At 35.6% G+C, this 18,016-nt stretch overlaps 1 pseudogene across 1 annotated transcript in view; it reads right to left on the bottom strand.

Annotated features, from left to right (window-relative positions):
* The window catches only part of LOC149849063 (pyruvate dehydrogenase E1 component subunit alpha, mitochondrial-like), a 62,697-nt pseudogene that overhangs the window by 14,443 nt on the left and 30,238 nt on the right, over positions 1-18,016 (bottom strand). The window lies entirely within an intron of this gene.

Raw genomic sequence — 18,016 nt, 5'->3', positions numbered from 1 at the left:
ACAGATCTTATAAGTTAAAATAGGTACTTTGTTAGTTGTTGGTTAAACCCTTTTCTATATATTGTGGTAAGTAGAGTGGCACAATGAAAGTGAGAATGATTTTTTTTTTATAGTTCTTGGGTTTGATGATTTGATATCGAATTTTGAGGATGATTTTTTTTTTGGTAAAGATGTATCACCTAAATTTTTTTTATAATTTTATGAGAAATAAAAATAATGTATTCGATAAGTAGCCCTAATTAAATTTCATAGACAATTTTTTTTTAAGGAGGAAAGGATGTAGTAACTGTGATTTTATAAAATTATTAAAAATTAAAATATATATTTTTAAGATTTAATGTCAATATGGAGTGTAAATTACATGTTACCATTTGAGTAGATTTTGAGAATTTGTTGGATATAAAGTTAAAATAGACTTGAATTTTGCTTAGAATTTAAAGATAGTTTAATTAATTTATTTTGAATCAGGTTTTGATTTTTAAACTAGATTTAATCTGAATTTAAGTTAGACTTAATTTGGATTTAATTTTGGAGTTTATTTTGAATTGAATTTTTAGTTTCAATTTAATTCTATTTGGTTTGGTACTGAGTGTGAATTTGAATTTGGAGTCTTATTGAAATTGGATTTCAATTTAGATTTAATTTAAATTTAATAAATAGGTCTCAAATATTATAGTTGGATTCTGATTTGATTTGAATTTTCATCTAAGTTAGGATTTAATTGAATGACAATTCAAATTTAAATTGTATGTTAATTTATATTTTATTTGAATTTAAATTTAATTAAGTGTAAATTTTAATAATGACAACTTGAAATTGAATTTATATGTTAAATTGAATCACAATTAAAGTAAGGTTTAAAATTGAATTTAAAATTTAAGTTTATTTGGAGTGAATTTACATTTAGAATTGAATCTAATTCGAGTACAATTTGATGTGAATTTCGATTTTGATTTGTGTATAGGTTGGATTAGCATCTCCTATTGAGGACTCAGTGAGTCTGACCCTAAAAATATCATGCAGGTGCTGAGTAGAGAGGCCTTGCGATGGTGGGATGTTGCGACGGGGCCAAAGACAAGTCTTTCCTCTTTTGTTGGAACTTTCGTTTTGGATGTGTTTTGTTATTAAACTCTAATATTTATTTTAAAGTTTGTTGGACTAATTAAAGACAATTATGTGATTGATAAATTCAATTCAATTCAGTAAATGGCTTGTTAGTTCTATAATCCGCCTAAATCTCTTTAACCGATCATTTGAGCAAATGGTTTTCCACTGTAAACTTTAAAAGTATTTAAAAAAAATCTCCTAATTTTTGGCTGAAGGTTTTGGGGGTGAGAATTAAAAGTAATTGGTTAATGGAATGAAAATTTAAATTAAAACACAATTTAATGAAAAGTAGTAGTCCATGGGCTGGACATTCCCCCTATGTGCACCAGCCTAATGGGTATCTATATTGCCTAAAATGAGGTTAAGATTTTAAATTTTAGTTTGGAAACCTTCCTAAGCTAATTCAAAGATTTTTTTTAGGTTTCCTAAATAAAATTAAAAACTATCCTAGCATATAAGCTTAGAGATTTCCTAAGTTATGTTTTTGGTAAAAGGCCACCAAAGGGTGTGACGTCCCACCCTAGTGGGCCCCTTGACCATGGCTAAAACCTCTACAAGAGGTAAGCCAAAGTAAAATCAAAAGTTAAAAAAAAATATATATACAGGCTAATAATTCAAGGTTTCTAATTTAAGAATTTAATAAGCCAAAAAATAAAAAGATTAGTTTGGAAATAAAGTGGGCTGAAAAGGGGGGAAACAAAAGGAAACTATTCAGATTTTAGAATCTCAATAGTTATTTAAGGAGAAGGGTCACACACCCCACCCTTTTCTTTCTCCTCTAGTCTCTCTCTCAATCCTTTCTCTTGTCTCTCCTTCTTTTCTCCATACGTTTGGAGATCAGAACTTCTTTGGTGGAGTTGCAGATCAAAGAGGTGTGGTCCTAGTCAGAGGTGACATTCGGTTTGAGCTCTCGAATAGCGAGTTGGTGTCCGATGACTTTTGATGATCAAGGTAGGGTTTTTAATCTGATACATGTAGACTAGAACCCGCATGCACAAGCATACTTTGATTTAAAACCTTTTACTAAACTCGTATATCAGTCTAAACACAACTGAGACTCATATTAGTTTAAGATTTTCGAACACTAAAATCGGTTTTGGGAAAAACCTTGATTTTAGTGCAAAAGGAAGGTTTTTACCAAACTAGGTTTTGGGCAAATTTGATTTCAGACCTAATCGAGTTCAACCACGATATAATCTGGTTTGTTCTATATAAATTCAAATTCTGAGAAAAAAATATTTTTTGATCAGGCGTTAAATATTGTAAGTGACGAGCACGGTTGCATCACTGACGAGTGGTTAAACATCGACATGAACTGGTCCTTTGACAGACCAGTCACTTGTGCAAGGCCCTAATAGGCTTGGATCATACCTGATTTGAAAACGTAAATGGGTCTGATTAGTTTTATAATAAATTTGTTTATATATATATATTTATATATATATATATATATATGATAAACATGATTATAGCCTTGCATGTATTCCTTATGATTCAACATACGTTTTATCTTAGTATGATTCATCCCAGTTGGTAAAACGTGATCAACCATCTTTGTAGCGACCCAAAATTTCTAACTTAGGATATGTAAAAATTTTAACCCATTTTTTTTTAAATATAACACCACAAAAATAGTTTGGGTTTAGAGGTTGGACAACCGTGAGCAGGTAACAGATATGAGAAAGCTGAACTGGACTGGATCCAGTTCTTATTAGAACTTAAAACTAGATCCACCCCCACTCACGTTATAAGGAAAAGCATATCCATTTCAAAATCATATCATTTGTTCATAATTTAAAACAACAAGTTTCTAAATTAAATTCAAACATCTTAGTCCAGCTGAGATACACAAAAGTCCAAAGATTGACAAGACAAATAAAAATATAGTTCCTGGCCTCTGCCACATCATGTCATCACACTGCTTCCCAAACATCATCTGCATGCCATAAAACGGGGTCAGACTCTTTCGAGCAAGTAAAATAAATCACAATCATATAGATAATAAACAATACCAAGGCATCTATCATATTATGCCTTCACGGACTCAGAGTTTAATAGTTGCATAAGCAAGATGAACGCATAAAGAAAAATAGCTATCAACAAATATTACAATATGAGATCAACTAGCAATAAATATAACAATCATTGAGGTCAGATTAGTGTTTCATTTCTTTAAAACATCATGCATTCTTATCTCTTATTCATTCCTATGTTGAGCTCAATTCTTATGATGAGGCAACCTCTTAAGATGGCTTAATGGAATGGCAAAGAGCAATAGTTGAGGAGTTGGATGCATTAGAAACAATGCAAACTTGGGAATTTGTGAAATTACCACCTAGAAAGAATGTAGTAAGGTGCAAATTGGTTTACAAGATCAAAACTAAGGCAGATGTCTCAATGAAAAGATACAAAGCTATATTAGTTGCCAAAGGCTACTGTCACCAATATGACATAGATTATATATAAACATTTGCTTCACTACCTAGTCTGAGCTTCACAACAACTCAACCTGAACTCAATGTGAATGTCATAAACATAGAATTCGGCTAGAGGGCGAGCTTTCAAAGTTTCCAACTACTTTATACATACGAAAACTTACACTTCCTTAGAGACTTGACCTTGGTCTCGAGAAAGAATGCGACTTTGGGTTTATGTTGTTGTAACGTTTTGGCGATGTGCTGACACCCCCCCCCCTTCCTACCCATACCACATACATTCCAACTCAAGATTTTCATGGGAGAGCGTACAGTGAAGTTGGTCCTTGGTCATAATTAGCATTGACCTCTTTCGACAATGAAGGCTCCTTCACAGATTCTGTCATGGAGGCGAGTTGCAACTATTTTTGGTGGATTTCTCTGGGATCAAGTTCGAGGTAATTGAAGGGGGTACTTGGGGTGAGGTTTCTCGCCTCTGTAGACATTCTAAATAGACTAATTTTCCCGACGATCCATTTTCTTGAAGAGGAATGCAACGCCTCGAATTTCCAAAACAAAGATAAGTTAAAATTTTCATGAATTTCTTTTTTTTCTTTGCAGCGGAACTTACAAAAGCTTTTAGCAGCAGAATCAGACGATAATAAGTCGTCAGTTTTAGAAAACTCTGGGCACATTACAGGTATGTGGTCAAGCAACTCATTGACCACCAAAGTGTTCCATTTTATCGAAAACCCCATGTTTATTACAACATCACTACTTGGAAAAGTAGCACAGGTTCAATAAAAGGAAGTAGTAAAACTTTGTCTAGAGAAACTCTGAAACTCAATGCTGCCTTGCTCCGCATATCGCAACACAAGTTCAACACCTGAAATCTCCATAAAACGGGGTCAGAACCACTGATAGTCTGGTAAACAAGCAATCACATATCCATTCAACTCAAGTAAATGTGTTGACCACTCAGGGTCGCAGTTCACAATAACGACGCTCAAGTCTCCATGACTTAGCGTATATCGCAAGAGCCTCCTCAGGGCTATGAGTTGAACATCCGCTCAAGTCTTCATGACTTAGCGCAAGCCTCTTCAGAGCTGTGATTTAAATCTCTCACTCAAGTCTTTATACTTGACACATATGTATCCTATGCATCTAAGGACAGCTCCTCGAGCTTCGCTTGGTCGTGCAGATACAACATGGGTCTTCGCCCAGTCGTATGTCGATTTGACACCTTCACAAATGTTATGCAGGACTGACTCAACAACGTCCATCCACTCATATATTCAAGCATCGCTGAACCTAAGCTAATGTTTTGTTTCAATAATTAACCCCTCCCTCTGGGCTTAAGGGAGGTATATCTGAGTACCAACACGATGATCTGGGGATTGATTATTTTATATATTTTTAGATACCTCAGAGGCATATTGACCCCATCCCCTTAGTAGGACGGTACAATTATATTGGAAGAAGTCCCTACTAGGTATTCGAATGCATTCTGCTACTGCAGTAGTTGGGTTCAATCCTTAGAATTTAAGGATAACCACGACCTCCATACCTCTGAGTGACGAAAGCCATCATAAACTCTATCAGGTTCGAGGGTGATCATGCATATATTTTAGGAATATTTCATATAAAAATATGCATGATTTCATGAGAAAATGATTTAAAAACCCAATTTTATGTTAGTTTCAAGTAAATGTGCTAAAATAATATAAGAATAGAAAATGCATGAAAAATGGTGTTATTTTACATTTTAATGCATATTTTAGTGTTTGACATAATTGTAGTAGTTTAGTTTTTGAAAATCATAAAAAAATTAGAGTTAAAATAGACTTAGTTTTGTATTTTCTAAAACATAGTCATTTTGAGTTGTTTTGTAAATAGCTTTTTGAAGAGAGGTTTTGAAATGCAATTTTAAAAAGAAGATGGATTTATGGACAAAAGTTCAAATCTTTAAATATGATACGTAGGGGGAAGAGAGGCTTGTCTTCTCTTTTTTGCCCAAGCCCTCTCTTCTTCCCCTTCCTCTCCACCTCTTCTTACCTCTTCTTCTCCTTCTCCCTATTTTCCTCTCTTTTTCTCATCCTCTTTCCGGTGGAGAATTCCGACAACGGCTGAAGCAAGAGAGAGGATTCCAACCTCTCTTCTAACCCCTCTGGTTTGGTAAGTTCTTTTCGTTCTCTTCTTCTTCTTCTTTTCTCCTCGCTGAATTTTCATTTGAACTCATGTTTTGGAATTCATATTTCATGTTTTGATTTACTGTATGTAGATTCAGAAATTTCCAGATTGCATTGTTTAATATTTTTCTGCATTTTAATTTTTACTGAAGGTTTTATTGCATTTGATCTACTGCATTTGATCTACTGCATTTGATTCCAATTTTTCTTGATTGTGATTTACTGTTTTTCTTGATTTCGATTTACTGTTTTTCTTCTTTTCGATGATCGATAGCAATTTGAAAAAGCAAAATCGATCATCTGATCGATTACATCCAATTGATTCTGGTTTTGATTTGCTTGAACTTCATTTGAGTATTTGTTTGATGATCAACGGAACTCTAGCAACCGGAATCGTAATCTGGTATTGAGCAAAAATCTGGATCCATTCCAGCCAACCGAAATCGTAAGGATTTGTAACTGACCGGAATCCACTTTGTTGTAGCCGGAATCATTTTATGGTTTTGATATGCTGTAACCGGAATTCACTCTTCTTCACAATAATTTTTTTCCAGTCACCGTGAAAATCTGTCTCACGGTGGAATAAGATCATCTGACTTCCGGCGATTGAAACCTGGCCTGTGTGAGCATTGATCAATCTTTTGATTGATTGTCTGAAGTTTTTAGGCTTGATTGATCACCGATCTACTGAGCTCCGGCATTGATCGGAATTCTGGATTGAATGTCCATCTAAATTCGAGTGATAACAGTGACTGAAAATCCGGTGACTATTGTATCCCAAATCAATCGAACTTGATTACCGACGATAATCGACCGAACTGATTTCCTGTATTAATCAGAGAACTGGAATAACTCCAGCCAATTGAAATATTGTTGAGCTCTGTTGCTGGCCGGAATCCCGATTTTTGCCATCTATGTTTTGCCAGGAATAGATCGCCTAATCTATCCGACGATTTGGCGTTGGTTTGAGCATTGCATCTCCAGTAATCTCCTGCATAAGCTGTGAAATCATGAGTTCAGCCATGAGTTATAGAGGAATCGTGATTCCTCTAGGTTAATCGTGATTTACAAAAGAAAGTGTTGAACTTCACTGATGTTCAATGTTTTCGGCAATATTCTTCCGGCAGCTGAGGTTGAGTGAAATTGAAATATCCGTGAATGATAATGTTGTGTAAATCCAGTAAGTTTCAAATGCATGAAATGCTAAGTTTCACAGTATATTTTTTATGAACTTCACTGTTGATTTCCAATGAATTTCATTGCATGTTTTTATTGAGTGTTAGCTGGAGCAAATTTGAGTTTTGCTGAGAAGTGCTGAGTCTTAATGGATGATGCTTGGTTTTAAAGAGTATTAATTCATTAGTTTGTAGTTGTTTAGTTTAATCTACCAATTGTTAGTGTAGTTCATTAATAGTTAGTAATTAGATTAATCAATTAGTTAGTAGTTAGATTTAATTAGCATCTTTAGCATTCTATTTCATGTCAATTAGTAGTTAGTAATCATTTTTAATTTGAAGTGTCATTTACATTTTATAATTTTTTTAGTATAGTTTTATTCTTTTATTTTGTACTGCTCGTGTTCTTTTGATTTGTGCAGGATTGGAGCTCAAGCGCATACGCGACAGGGGAGCACAAGAGTAGAAGCTTTTTTTTACTTTTCAGTTTAGAATTAGGAATTTAATTGGGTTTGTAAATATTGCACTTTACACCCTCTGCGAAGGGTATTCATTTGTTGTAATAGTTAGTTGTTTTTACATTTCTTGAACATTTTACATTTTAATAATACAACAATAAAGATTAGTTTAGATTTGTGTGTTTGAATACGAAATATTCCCGTTCCCTGAGTTCGACCCGGTCTCATCCACTAGTGAGAACCGATTTTTATTATTTGATGTCTGGTTTTCACATGTTTTACATATAAAAATCTTTTCAAAATTACAACGATTTAAAAGAAGACATCAGAGGGTAATATAAGTCACTCAAGGTTGCACCATCACCGTTTTCCTTGGTGAGAGATTCTGAAGGGGTCTGCCGGTCTGACAAGCTACTTAATGCATGCCTATAGGGCAACCGTTGAGGAGTATGTACCCGACCCCATTCAGTGTGCCCCTAACACGGTCATCAACCGCGGGGTCTTTTTATTTTATTCATATGCATGCTTGACTCTGCTCTCGGCACTGCGGCCTTCACGAGCATCTCACCTCTTCCGGGTGGACAATGTACTCTGGCTCTGCGGCCCTAACAAGTCTAGTTATATATCAGTCTCTCGATGAGCACGCATATGACACGATCACAATGGATCGGTTGCTCGACGTATTTTTACGCAACGAGCCCACAATCTAGTCAAGGCGCAACCACTACTCTGGCGTAGCGACCCTTACAAGCAATGTGCTCTTACAGGTATCAAGGAGACAAGCCAATCTGGCATCATTCCAGCAATGGCATCGTTGTGCAATTTACCCGATTCTGGCAGCTCTTCTGCCCACCATTTCGTCAACACCTTCCCTGCTCTAACAACAGGGGTGCGACGATTCTTTCTACGTTGTAGAAAGTGTCCAACGAACTGGGTAGCAACTCCTCTGTATGACGGAGTAACCTACTACATTCTTTCTGAGCTATTTCTAGCTTATTCAGAAATTCCAGCAACACTTCCTCTCTTTGATGGAGAAAGCGTGAGTTTCTTTTAACGTTTTCAGCGACATCTTCCCTCTTTGGTGGAGAAATCGCTATGCTTAACCCGGGGATGGATGCACACCATTGTGCATACTTTGCATCCATCAAGGTTGATTGGAACCTTAGGCCATAGCCAGGCCATATACAAATAACTTAGTCTTTATGAAAATATGGTTTTGCGCAAAAAACGAAGGCTTTCCAATAGGGGCTTCATTCGTCAAGCAAAATCTTGATCGAGAGCAGTAAGATAATCACATCGGCGATTTAGAGTTGATCTCCATTTGAACGCTCATTAACGCACCATATATGTAATATAAGTAGAAGCCTGTGCTTTATATGCCGGTGGCGTAAAAGAAATGCATATACTTATTGTTCGGGGTGTGTAACCGAACAAAATATTCAACATATATATATATATATATATATATATATATATATATATATATATATATATATATATATATATATATATATGCAAAAAGCAGAAGCCTTGGCGTCATTCAACGCGACGGCGTAATGTAAATGCATAATTGGAAATTGCAGAAAACATGGAGCCTTGGCATCATTTGATGCAGCGACGTAATGTAAATACATAATTGGAAATTGCAGAAAGCAGGGAGCCTTGGCATCATACGACGCGACGACAAAGGTAAATTATAAGGCCTTGGCGATATAAGACGCGACAACAGTCACCAGACGATATACATGAAGTTCGACATCCAACAAGAGTTACGAGGCGAGCGAGTGAACACCAAAGTGTCCCGAAGGGCTCAACAAAGAACTAGGGTAAGATACCATTTTTAAGAACGCATATACTGCGTACTCAATATATATACCTGACGATAGTTACAAGGTGAGCAATTGAACACCGAAGTGTCCCAAAGGGCTCAACCAAGAACTAGGGTCAGATACTACTTCAGAAAGTATATGCTATATACAAACAAGCAAATACTTGAAAGAGATGGATCAACGAAGCGAACTTACTTCAATTTGTAGAAGAAACGGCTCCGGAAGGCTCCAATGACTTCAATATTCCTTTTGAGAGGTCAGACTAGGTCAGATGGGTTCGACCTAGTTGAGAAAGAGAAAGAGTAGGTCAAGTTGCTCAACCTAAGTGGTTTGAACTAAACTGGGTTCGGTCCAAGTCAACTGGGTTCAGCAGGTTTGAACTTAGCCCAAGTAGGCTGGGCCTGGTTCAGAAAACAAAACCAGAATCTGGGACCAAAAAGGACCTTGACTTTGACTTCAAACCAAACCAGGTTCAAGTCAAGTCAACTAGGTTTGAACCAGGTCAAGTGGGTTCAGACCAGGTCAAGTAGGCTAGGACCAGATCAGGCAGGCTCAAGCCAGGTCAGGTAGGCTCAGGTGGGCTAGGCTAGGTAGGGGAGGTTTAGGAGAGAGAAGAGGCGAAAGTGGTTCACGATTTTTCAAGGAGGGGGGTGTTATCGTCGCAAAATTTTTCCGTCTTCCCTTCCCTGCGGGAGAGAGAGGAAAATGCTTTCGCGAGTCAAACTTGACCAGAGTTTTGGAAATTGTTTTGAAATACTCACCTCCATTTTTTAAAATAGCAGAAAAATCCATGGGATGGGGCTCGACCTGTCGGTACGAGGTTCGACCGTTCCTGCCGCCTTTAACAGGGGTAATCGAACCAAGGACCAAAAATGTGCTTGACTTAGTTAAATCATCGAAATTGTGTTCTATCCTAAATGCACAGAGAATTCAGGCATGTGCTATGAGATTTTGTAAAATATAAGTTAGAAAAATATGATGTATGCTTAGAAAACATTTGGAGTTGAAAAGCATTTCTCAGGAAATCAATCTCTAAAAAAACTCAGATGAAAGGATTTGGAAATCACCAGAAAGTTTATGATGATATGAGAAAATCCTGAGAAAGTGGAGAGAATTCTTGAGAAAAGATGAACATTTGAAAAGGAAAATATTTGTCAGGGAAACTCCAATTTTGAAAACTTTCTTTGGAAAATGATTGGGAATTCATAGGAAAATCCTTAGGAGCAGGAAAAGCAAGACTCAGGAAACTGAAATCCTGAGAGTATTAGACTTGAAATTGATTTTGATTCTTGAGAAAGATAATAAATTCCTTTTGAAAATGAATCTTAAGAAAATAACATTTTTTTTTTAGGAAAATCACGGGAAAACTTGACTTGAGAAATCCAACTTCGAATTTTTTCAGAGTTTCTTGAGAAATCGATTTCCTTGGAATGAAATTTTCTTGAGAAAATCATGAGAAAAGCAGATGATGCCATGATGCAGATGATTTGAATGTATGAATGCACTTTGAAAAAGATAACCGGAAAGGTTTTCTGAGGAAAAATGTGTATTAAGCCAAAGTAAATTCTTCACATATTCTGACTGTGGCCATGAACATGTTCAGAGTTCAATTGATTTAATTCACAATATTTTGCAAAAATTGGAAATATGATGTGCACTTTTGAAGATAGCCTAAGAGTGTAGGCTCTGTGTGACTAGTAGAAAGATGCTGAATCTGGGTCTCATCCATATTCTGACTAGGGCCGTAAATATGGACTCCACCGAGTTCATCAACTCTCTAAGAGTTGGTGCTCGTGCCATTCGTGTTCATCCACAGTGATTTTTAAATAAAATGCATGAACCACGTAATCAAGATATTGCATAAATCAAACTACATGATATGCATCCTAATCTAGGCAGTAAAAGTAAATATTATTCCAAATTTGATTATTATATCTCTGACATAAAGCAAAATAAATAAATAAAAATACAGAGTTAAAAGAATCAGCTTCCTCCTAATTTACCTGCAAAAGTGGGTTAATACGAGGAGTGGACATACAAGATACCCAAGGAAATATATATACATATATATATATATATATTTATGTATATATTTATGTATATATTTACATGAAGATATATATACGTATATATATGTTTTTATAATTGCAAATCTAAAAAAAATTTTATTTGCACCTATGTTGCACAGATGAGATATATGCTAGAATATGGATGACTAGAAACAGGAGGATATACTATGGAATGTCATAATATACAATAATGTTTGAATCAAGGAAACAGATACACATGTGAAAATTGACAATATCTACAAATAATGGGGGTAACTCGCAAGCAATAAGTGAAGCATATGTATGATAAGGGATGATTGACGTATGGGGAACATATCTATACAGTAGGTGACATAGTAATATATCATATCCATGTGCTATCTATAACACAGTAGGTACACAGAACAAGCTGAAGCTCTTATTTGGTAAAAAAAAAAAATAGCAGGGCAGTAGCAAATGATGATGAGAACAAAATGGCACCAACAACAATAGTAATAACAATCACAACGATAAAACCAATGACAGCCCATTCAGTTATAACAATTATGTAACAATAGTAACAGCCTTTCTAAAAAAAAACAGTGGCAATAGAAAAACAAACAAACAAAAACAACGAGAAAACCAATTGTAGTTCATTTTGCTGTAGCGGTTTTACTTTTATCAAGAATTGGCTCGCTCTCATCTAGCATCATTACATCAAGATTGATTCATCAACAGCTAGCTCACTAACATGACAAGGGCTGTTGATGTTGAAGAAGAGATTATATTAAGAGATGTGTAAAGCCACGATTTTCACAAACAACATCTGAGAACACACTAAGCTTTGTCAAATATTTTACACATATGTATTGACAAAGAACCGACGTAGGTGCAGAAACAGTCCAAACATATTACTAAAAAAAAAGATTTTGGTTTTATCAAAAGTATCTATCATTCAAACAAACAAACAGACTAATGATCATTTAGAACCAGGCGGCTGGAGACATGCAACTTCCAAATTTGACATTTTACACAGCAAACGTCACAGTTTTGAATCTTGACGGGACTATCGACCAGCAACATGAGATAGTATGGGCAATTCAAGTGACCTTGAGCTAATATCCAACATAAAGAATGTAATAATTGATTATACCTGTCACCTCAACGAAGAAACTCCATGCAAAAGTTACACATTCAATTGATCAAAGCTTTTAAATTAATCACAAACCAATGTCAAAACATCCTGAATAATTAGGTAAGAGAAGAGAAAAGGGACTAATAATAACAGAATAAAATGCAACAGGAAAATTTACACAGGCTCACCTACACAGGTCTGCCAATTATCAATGAATAAGAAATCCAATTTACTAGGTACTAAAAGAACAACTATAGGGAATGGGCTTTGGAATAAGACAAGACGCCTACCATGGAAGAGCACAGGATGCAACTGTGAGTGAACTTAAATAACAGAAAATAACACAGGTAGCATGCTGAAAATGTACAATGATGAAACACACTATCTACCACAGAGTATACAGACAGCTGATGGGGTAAGAATGTAAGAAGGAGAGCAAATGGATAATCTACAATGAAAGAATATAAAATACAATGCCAACTATTCGAGTGCTTATCGCCTGTAGCCTTTTGGGGCTGATGGGAGTTTTTTTGCAATCACGATTTAGCTTACACATAATAATCAACTGATAGTGCGCAATTCAAGACAGAATCAGGTGAATAATGTGAGCAATGCTTTGTGATAGACAACTGGCCATATATCCGATCAAATGTGAACTTCTGAAAGCAGCCTACACAATGCTAACATATATAGATGTCAACAATGATTATTGTGATAGGTAATGAGATGTCATAAAGAAAATTCAAGATTAGTGTTGAATTGGGATGTAATGCCTTGGTTAAGGGCATCATTTATTGTACGATAAACCCTCTCGGATATCGATTATGTGGTTTTGCCACAGACTGGTCAAACTACTATATCTGAGAATTCAGTAAAGGCAACGAAGTTGGAAAACATCCTTGTTAATGATAAAATCCAAAGAATCAAAACAAAGGAATATTAGAAGATGCTAAAACCAGAGGACAACATTACTTAAAATCTCATTCCCTGCACATACAGGGACTAACTAAAATGACATTTCTGAAAAGAAGAACATTTTTTTTTTGTAACCTTCCTGAAATGCAGCATGCGATGATCCATATAGGTGCAAAGAGAAAGAAGGAAAAGAAAAGAAAAAACTTTGGAAAGAAATGACATTCGAAAGGGGGCTGTGACACTGAGACAGTCTATAAAAAAAAACATGGTGTGAGAAAGATAATGTCTTCAGAGAGATCGGTGATGCTATGGTAGAGCATCATCGATCTTTAAGGTATGCAGCAACCCAGAAACTAAATATCATCCTCTAAAATGATGGATTTACAATATGCATAAAACAAATAGAATGATTAATTAACAGAAACGCAAATAGAGCAAAAGCTTCTCACCTATTTACCCAGACCGAATGATCTCCGATTGTGGGTCACAGACGATGTTTTGCTTGATGGTGAGCAGACTCGATAGATTTCAGGAAAGGCAGCAAACCTCCAGCAAGAGTTTCTAGTTCGTTAGACCCTTCTGGGTCATTTGGTTGAAGGGGCGGCAACCGTGAGGGGAAAAGGAAAGTCGTGGGTTCTGATGAAGCCGAATGAGGAGTGGAAATAGAGGGGGAAACCAGAGGGATTCGTGAGAAGGGGAGAGAAAAAGTCAAAGAAAAGTCCCCCCTTTCGGGTGGCCAAAGCCCCTTTTTAAAACATTGATCCTTTCAGCCAAAAAAATCAGAATTTTGAAAATTTTTGAATTTCATTTTTGAAAGGTTTTGATAATCTCAAAACTAACTTTTGAAAATTTTGAAATGTCGCCATTTGAGAGGGGACACCTCCTAGCCTTTGATTTTTTTATTGGTTTATTTTACCTAATGTTTAGGTAAAGTAAACAATTTTTTAGGAAGATCCGGCTGTGGCACCATTTAGGACTGTTAAAAAAAAAATAACGAGTGAAGGAATGAAACAAATAAAATAATAATAAAAAATGGGTATTTCAGGGTGATGCCACCTCATCCTGATTTGAAAATCTTTTGAAAATATTTTTTTTTTCTTTTCTTTCTTGGCAAGGAGCTTTAGTGAGGCACCACCTATGTGTGGGCCCACTGATGATTTTATTAAAATAAATAGGGTTGAAAATTAAACTAAAGAAAGAGTTTTATAAATTGGTGCCACCTCCGGATGGGCACTGTTTTGAAAATAAGAGAAATATTTGAGAATTTGAGTGTGACACCACTTCGAGGCGGGTCCCACGTCATTTATTTGAAATAAAAGCCAAGCAATTTTTTTTGGAATTTTCATAATAGTAGGCTAGTTTGGAAAACACGAAGTGAACTTTGGTTCGGTTTCAAAACTTAGAAGAAAATGGTTCTTCAAGGTAAAATTTAGAAAGATGCGGAGAAATTCGGAGCCCTTTTTGTAAAAGTTTGAAATAAGGTCTTCTAAATTTAAAATTGCGTCTCCTTCTTTCCAACTGACGAAATTTTGAAAATCAATATAAAAAACTATCCAGATCGTTTTCTTGAGAAATCTTTTATAATTTGAAGCCGTGGGGGTAAAATAGGAAGGATTGGTAATTTTGAAAATCCAGGGTTTTAAAATCAATTTTGAAAAGTTTAAAACTCAAATCTGGATTGACAATTTTGAAGATCAAGAGTTTTGGATCTCAAAATGACATGCTGTGCAGTGCGGTGATATGAAATGCTCATGCAATGCTATATAAAGACATGTTTCCTGAAATGCCCCTCTGAATCAGGAATTGGAAACTCTGACTTCTTGTCAAGCATGGGATTTTGAAAATCTTGCAGTTTGAAGATATTTTTGAGTCTAAATAAAGAAATTTTGAGACTCGAGCATGGAATTTAGGACTTTCTGCAGGGTTCAATCTCAGAAAATGACCATTTTGACCTTCATTGATTTCGGAGAACTGAGATGTGATAATTGAGGGGGATGTCAGGGAGGTGAGTGAAAATTTGGGGTGTTTACAGATGCCCCTCTTTGCTACTAAGCCGGCTTGTGGCCGAGCTTAGTGGCAAAGAAAAACACACCAAATTTGGGCTGTATATAAAATGCCCCAGTTAGAAGTGTCTGTCTGGGTATAGAAATATTAGCCTGGATGAAGATGGTAGATATGAAATAGAGAATGAAGAGGAAAGATTCAATCTATGAGAGCGAAGTTCAGGTTTTTGTCCTTATCCTGGATGGGACAAAAAATACCTCGTATAGAACGAAGCTCAGGTTTGACCCTTGACCTGATTGGGGAACAAAATACCTCATCAAAATGAGGCCCAGGTTTATACCCTTATCCTGATCGGGCGAAAAATAAAATATCTCTTCGAATGAGGCTCAGGTTTATGAAAGTGCACTAGGATCGAGGCAACGAGCACTAGAGGACACACAAATAACACAAGATTTTATCCTGGTTCAGTCTAACCCGACCTACATCCAGTCCCCAAGCAAAACCCGCTTGAGATTTCCACTAACAACCTTGTTAACTACAAGATCACACAGACCAAAACCGGTCCCACTTTCAGTAACAACCCTACTGAAAGCAAACAACTCCTTTACACCAAGGAGTCCTTTTTACAGAAAAGAAATAACAACTTACAATACAACCTATGAGCCTTTCTTTTGAATGCGAATGAGATGCAATTGGCTTTTAAGGTTGTTGAAATACTCTACTCACTAATTCACTATCTCTCAAAGTGATTTGAGTGAAAAACTGAAGTGAAAATATCAAGTGAGTGAGAAAACAAATACTTGACTGAATAGGAGTGAAAAGCAATAAGTAAATGATTCAAATCAATTGAATTCTTGTGTTTTTGAGTGTAAAATGCACTCATATTTATAGTTAAAGTTTTCCATACGTTGAGAGTATGAAAGGGTGTCAAAACTGTCCATTTTGAACAATCAAAATGTTTGAAAAACAAAAAGACACGCCTTTTTGAATTTTCAGGAAAACGACAAAATTAGTCGACTGAAACATCAGTTAGTCGACTAATAGTTAGTTATTAGTAGACTGACAGTTATCGTCGGTCGACTAATCTGTTAATCGAGCCGTTTGAAAATCTGAACTTTTGAAACTTAGTCGACTTGAGAAAAGTTAGTCGACTGATAATATCATCAGTAGACTGAAAAAAACCTTTTAGTCGACTGCTGCTAAAATCTTCTGAAAAACAAACATTCTGTTCGGTCGACTGATAAAAGCATTAGTCGACTGCTGCTAAATTTTCAGAAAACACATGTTCTGTTCAGTCGACTGATAAAACTATTAGTCGACTGCTGCTAATTTTCCAGAAAACAGACATTCTGTCCAGTCGACTGATAAAACCTTCGGTCGACTAATTTGACAAAAATGACTTTTTAGAAAATATGGCGCGAAAGGATTAGTCGACTGGTAAGTCGATTGGTCGACTAATAAACATGAAAATTTAAGAAAAGAGTTTTCTAAAAAGATTTTCAAGAGTGTTTCTTTTAGAAAAGTTTTTCTAAAGACTTTTAAGGTGAAATGCAACCTAAATATGCACTCTAAGTAAGTCTCTTACAAGAATCTAAGACTTTTAATGAATTAAACATTTGCACACTAGTCTTCAAAGATTCTTCATCGAATTCTTCAATTTCTTCATAGCCTTAGCTGAAATGTAGTTGATTCCACTTGCTCATCATCAAAACCTTATACTTGAAGTATCATGTATGGCTTCATTGTCGTAACAATCTCCCCCTTTTTGATGATGACAAACTTAATCAAAGATGAAGCATTTAGATGCATAGATGGAGATTTTACTCCCCCTATCAATATGATGCAAAACATTAAAAGTTAGCACATTTAAAGCACATATATCACATATTGATTGGTTTGCATTTCCATTTATCATTACTTCATGCATTTTATCTTTTTCTCCTAATTTCGCATTTCTCTTGCAAGATCTCCTGCAAATTCAATGTAATGCTATCTTTTATCTTTTTCTCCCCCTTTGTCAGAATAAAAAAAAAAATAAGGGCAGAAATAGCATAAGCAAAATAGAGATACAAGTTTAAAATATTACAACCCATAAAGTATGAAAGTTTAGACAACATAGTCCAGAAAAGTGAGTTGAGCAAATCCTTGATTGAAGTAATCTCTTTCTGAATCGAAGATAGTTGTTGAGTCACATCTTCACGAAAAGTGTGTTGATGCTGCTCCAAAGGTTCCAGTCTCTGCATAACTTCATCATGGTCTTGACTTGTAGAAAATTTCTTTCTTTTTGCATGGGATGAAGGTGTCGCAGAAGGTGAAGGTTCAGAAATTGATGGTTCAATAGGATCAAATGGTTCAGTTTGATCAACATTTAAAGGAGGCAGATATTTAATTTTCATTCTTTTAAAAATTGTTTGATCAAAGAACTCTTTTTGCTCAATACATTTTTCATTTGTTAAGGGAACTTTGAAATGTCTAAAAATACGAGTTAAAAGACAACCATAAGGAAGAAATGGTTTTTGTTTCCACAAATTTGTAAAATACACATTGGCCCAGTTGACAGAAATATTTCCAAATAAAACATAAAGAGCCATAGAAAGATCCGTGGAATAATAATCAAAAGAACCAGTTTTAGGTAGAACATTATGGGCAAGGATTCGTCCAACAATGCGTGCACGAGTTTGAAGATTAGTATTTTTGAAAGGAGGGCAGTGAGGTGCGCCTGGAAGAAGAATTTGTTCAAAAACTCTTTCATCATTTAATTCA

This window comes from Nuphar pumila, chromosome 1, assembly GCF_984573655.1.
Source record: "Nuphar pumila chromosome 1, dmNupPumi1.hap1.1, whole genome shotgun sequence".
NCBI classification, from domain to species: Eukaryota; Viridiplantae; Streptophyta; class Magnoliopsida; order Nymphaeales; family Nymphaeaceae; genus Nuphar; species Nuphar pumila.
This window is presented reverse-complemented; position numbering and strand designations above follow the sequence as displayed.